The following is a 6,000-nucleotide window of genomic DNA, read 5'->3' on the forward strand; positions in this document are numbered from 1 at the left end:
GTCTCCAATTACGAGCCCTAGTTCTTCAATACTAGGCTTAAATTCCATGATAAATCAGGTAGAATTCACATAAGAACCGAGTATAAAGTCCATAAATCTTACCTCCAAGTGTTCCTCCTTGATTCCCCCTTCAATCCTCTTCAAAAAGCTTCAACATCAAGCCAAAAATGGTGAATTTAGGCCAAAACTCGCGAAAATGGCCTTTTAAACATTCTACCCAGCGATCAGAAGTCCTTCTTCGCGAACGCTGACAAAGCCTCACGTTCGCGAAGCACAAACTAACTTTGACAAGAATTTCCTCTTCGTGATAGCGTCCTGCCAATCGTGAACTCGATGCTTCCTCAGTCTAAACCTTCGCGATCGTATTATACCACTCACGAATGCGATGAATAAAAATGCCTCAAGCCTAGCTGACCAAATTACTCTACGCGAACGCGGAGATTCACCCGCGAATGCGATGCCCAAACAATCAGCCCTTCGCGAATGCAAAGGCTAAAATTACAGCCTTCACCAGCTAACCCTTCATAAAACGTGAGGGCCTACTCGCAAACGCGAAGGCCATTCCTCTGCAACACTAATCAGAAATTTTCTGCAATTCCAAACAATACGAAATGGTCTGATTGACCACCCGAAACTCACCTGAGGCCCTCGGGACCTCAACCAAACATGCCAACATAACCCATAACCTCATTTAAACTTGTTCCAACCTTTGGAACGCTCAAAACAACATAAAAACACCAAAATCACATCGGATTCAAGCCTAAGAATTTCAAGAACTTCCAAATTCCGCTTTTGATAAAAAACCCAACCAAACCACGTCCGAATGACCTGAAATTTTGCACACATGTCACAAATGACACAATGAAGCTACTGCAACTTCTAGAATTCCATTCCAACCTCTATATCAAAATCTCACCTATCAATTGGAAAACGCCAAAATCCCAATATCGCCAATTCAAGCCTAAACCTTCCACGGACTTCCAAAATGCATTCCGATCATGCTCCTAAGTCCCAAATCACCTAACGGAGCTAACCAAATCATAAAATTTTTGATCTGAGATCATATACTAACAAGTCAAATCTTGGTCAAACTTTTCAAATTTCATGCTTCAAACTGAGAATTGTTCTTCCAAATTCATTCCGATTACCCTGAAAACCAAAACCAACGATTTACATAAGTCATAATACATCACAGGGGAAAATCTATGCCCAAGAGCCGATGAGCAAAGTACAAAAGCTCAAAACGATTGGTCGGGTCGTTACATCCTCCCCCACTAAAACATACATTCGTCCTCTAACGTGCCCAGAGTTGTTCCAAAAGCCAACCAATCGCTGAATAACTTTACCATGAACATACCCGGGGTTGATCCCACATCACCCTATCTCGTATAGGTCTGATAACACAATGTAACTAAAATTTTTTACAGTCCAACCTAGCCCATGAACCTTTGAACCACATTTCCACTTCTATAATCATTCACCAGATCAAAATCTCACATCTATACTCTGACTAAGCCCGAACAAGCTGTAATAACCCATACCCGCAACCTCGGTGCAATTATATGATATATCACATAACTCAAACGCTTGCAGCGATAACTTCTAATCAGAGAAGCTGCACACAACAACCGAATATCGATAGGAAACCTCTTATCAACTAAAGTCCCATTCCAACACTTTCATATACTGCCAATGATAAATGAAACTCGCAGTAAGCCAAAACCGTTTTTCTCAGATCATCCACTCTTGAAGCCACTTCCCCTTTGGCAAAGACCATCATAAATTTCTAAGTTGAACCTCGGTATTATCCTTCCAACATGCTAAAATCAAATCTATTTGCAGTCATTAAAGATCCCGACGATCTCATCTAATCTAACACAACTACTCTGGTGACATTGACACATCAATACAAACAAAAGGCACGATTTGTGCAATCCGTGCACCAATAAGCCACAATCCGAACTTACTCAATTCATGAAAATAACTCAAATGAAAGAGCTGTACTGCAAGCTTACTAGTACCACCACACACAATGACGAGAACCCGTCTCACATCATAGAAACAGAACACATGAATCAAACCCGCAGGATCATACCTCCCCATAGCTTCGCTCCAATGCGCGACCTCATCCAAACACTGGTCCACGTGAAAACATCTTAAGTCACTATGCTCAAAATCAACAACTGTGCGCAATATGATATCTAAAACAAAAGCAATCATCATTGTCACACCTCCCTTTACACTACACCCCCGGAAGGGAGTGTATAAGGGGTTTTTTCCAATTTAAGTGACAATCGAAACGAGATTGTTTTATTTAAAGATTCAGAGTCGCCACTTGGGATAGTCCCAAGTCACCAATTCAAATCCCGAATCGAGGAAAAGGTTGACTTTGTTTTACAGTCCGCGAACACAAAAATCTGGGTAAGGAATTCTGTTAACCCGGGAGAAGGTGTTAGGCATTTCTGAGTTTCGTGGTTCTAGCACGGTCTCTCAACTGTTATATTCGGCTTAATTATCTGATTTTAAACAATTATGAACCTATATGCAGATTGTAACTTTTATAACTGCTTTTGTTCAATTAATTTTAAGAAAAATTCAACGTTATCAAAAATACGTCTTGGACAACGTCACATAAATGCACCCATGGTCCGCAACATATTTTATCTAACATTGTTGAGATTTGGATTTGAGTCACATAAATGCGCACCTGAGTTTAGGAAGGTAAATTATTAAAATAACGCGCCTAAAGCAACTATGCATTTTCTTAGCTTTGTGAGGGCCACGAAAATTTCACTAAGTGGCACGCCTCGAATTCTAAAGAGTTAAAACAAAGTTAATTAAACGAGGGCCATGTAATTATCATCGTTGTTTGGCATGACGCACCTCACTTCTAATCTTAAGAAAATTCAAACTAAGTGCTTGAGGGCCATAAACTATTTGTATCCTATAATAGGGCTCACCTCAATTATTAAGGGGATTGGTTAATTGATTAAACGACATAGGAAATTCTCGAATCGTTTTCAAGAAACTAGACTTAGCGATTTGTAACAATGGGGAAGTGGGCCAGTCATTAGAAAGAGTTTGGGCCAACACCGGCCATCAGCAAGAAAGCACACATATAGCCAAAGACTACCATTTTTCTTTGTTTCCAAATGATTTCAAGGCTTTGGGCCCAAGTTGAGCCCAAATCTAACAAGAAATAAAAATTAACGTACTGACCATAGACTGAGTCGCTGTTGAGCCCAACCCAATTCAAATATAGAAACTAGGATCCAAATGGCCATGATGAAATCAACCCAAAAATAAGCTATTGGATTTTAGCATTATAAACAAATGTATCGCTAATTGCTCGAGACAAACACATAAATTTAAGCATCATTCAATTGACTATCCAAGCTATAACCACAAACCCTTATACACAAGCAATTTACTCACTAATCTGTATACTAACATGATTTCAGATTCAGCATGCATGTATAAACATATGTTTCTCTACGCCCCATCTCCCTCACCTTAAATCCTCATTCCAAATAACTTGAAATTAACAATTAACTTGCGAAGCAATAAGAGGTCCAACACAACCTACTTTATGCTAACATGCTTAGTACAGAACCTAGCTAAGGGTACAATTCACAAGTTTTCGTCAAATTTTCTTCTTCACATTTCATGATTAGCTACCACAACAGGAACTCCACACCCCAGAACTAGTTATGAAGGCTTTGCCAAACATAATTTCATATCGGATACAAATTAACTACAACCCTCATAATAGACATTCAGTACATTGAGTAAACGTGTAATCTAGACGAAATAAAACTAAATTAAAGGATCCAGACATGCTGAAGCCATGCTCGACATTTTCAAATTTCATTTCACACTTTAAGTCAGACTTCACATGGTGTAGAATTCAGAAAAGTGTACCTAGGAATAAAAGGAAAGCAAGGAAAGGATCAGTGAACAAACAGTAGCAGAACAACTTGAACCCAGTAATGAAATAGTGTCACAAGAACGCAACCAATTTCTGCTCAAACTAGTAGTGACACACAGCAGACCCAAAAACCAAACTCGAATTGAAACAGGACTCCAAACATAAACTCAGCTCAGAATTAGCTTTCAAAAACCCAATTTAAACCATCTTCAACCCCATGTAATCAAAGATAACTTCAGAAAAATAAACAAAAATAAAACTCAAGAATCCCAGAAGAAATTCAATGGAACAGTGATTTTTATCAAATTTTTCACCTGTCTGTGTTTTTCTGTATTTTGGCTCTTAAACTCTGCCTTGAAAGGCAAGAAATGATGCCTTTATAAGCAAGGCAAGTAGGGCAGCCTTAAGGAAATAATTTCTGCACTTAGGCCCTTTGTGAATTTTGTTTTTTGCTACTTAGTCCTTGGCTAGTTTTTCTTTTTCTGAACTACCCTTAATGTACTTATTAACTAACACAACAGCCCCCACCCCAGCTTCTAGGAAGCTTCCTAGTTCAGTTACCATGAGATTCCCCACCCACAATTCCTATTTTACCCCTTAACCACCATGTTATTACCCCTAAAATCAGACAGATATGGGTCATGGGTTGAATTGACCCAGTAGTTAAGCCAAACGTGGGCTCAATGCTGACCCAATGGCCTAATCAACCCCTTGGGGGAAATTCTGATTTGGCTTCAAAACCCAAACAAAAAAATGAGCCAAATCAAATCAGTCAACAAACTGAGGGCAGACACTTAAATGATTTTGAAACCAAACTTATACTAATCGAACAGGAAATTGACTAAGTTATCAAAAGAAACCTAATTAAATTAATTAAGCGACTAAACAAAAGGTGAAATCAGAAACTTAATCATGATAATGACAAAATTAAGCAGGCCAAGAAAATTCGAGAACAAGATTTGAAAAAGAAAACTAAAATGGAACAAACAGACACTACTCAATCTAGGTTCAGAAAATTGGTCGATTTTCAACCAAAGAAAGGGAGAAGACAAGAAAGGAATAATAGGTGAAATAAGACTAAAAGAAACTGGACGGAAAAGGGAGGGAACTCACCGACTAAACTTTAAGCCACACTTGATATCCTGACTTACACGAAATTGGTGCCAATCACTTGTTCTTTGTCAAGAACAAACGATCAACATCAGTTTTGTAGTGAATCAACCTTCTAATCGTGAAAAACACAAGCCTAGGTCAATGCATGCCACCAGGTTCACCGGAAGTTGGTTTTGAACTTTTAGGGCTCGAACTCGGATTTAAAATTTGAGGAGTTCTAGACAGATTCGAGGGAAACCAATGATAGATTAGGTATAAGGGGGTCGTGGTGGTTCTGTGGTGTCAATTTGGAGTGGTTTGGGAGAAATTAGGTTTTTTGTCTAACTTTCGATTGAAGATTTGACGATTTCCAGTAGGATTCGAGGGAGGGGGTTTGGAGATTTGGGAAGAGGAGAAGGAGGGGAATCTATGGTGTTAATTTGGTAGTGATTGGACCAACGCCGGCGGCGGAGAAGATTTCCGACAGGCGGCTCACGGCGGAGGCGGTGAGGGTTCTCTGAGAGTGTGTGGGGACGATGAGAGGGGGTAGGGGTTGAGTTAGGACGTTTTTATACCAGAAGATCCTAGCTTCTCCATCGTTGGATCTGGAAAACCTCGACGGTCTAGATTCATTTTAAGTGGGACAGGGTCGTTTCGATGAAGGGGAAAACTGGATCGGGTGTTTTACTGGACTGGGCCGGGTTTGGGGCAATTTGAACGGGTAATAGGTGTTTAACACTTGGGCCTGGGACAAACACAATTGTAACAGCCCAAAAATCGGATTTTTCTTTTATTTCAATTCTTTTTCTTTTTCAATTTCAAATCCTTTCTTTTCAAATTAAAAATAAAATCCTAAATTAATTTTTAAACTAAATTAACCTACCCAATTAGATTAATCACTCATCATAGTATTTACAATAATTAATTAAATCCTAAATTTAAAGAAAAACTATAAAATTCAAAATTAAAGAGTTAAAATG

This window comes from Nicotiana sylvestris, chromosome 9, assembly GCF_000393655.2.
Source record: "Nicotiana sylvestris chromosome 9, ASM39365v2, whole genome shotgun sequence".
NCBI classification, from domain to species: domain Eukaryota; kingdom Viridiplantae; phylum Streptophyta; class Magnoliopsida; order Solanales; family Solanaceae; genus Nicotiana; species Nicotiana sylvestris.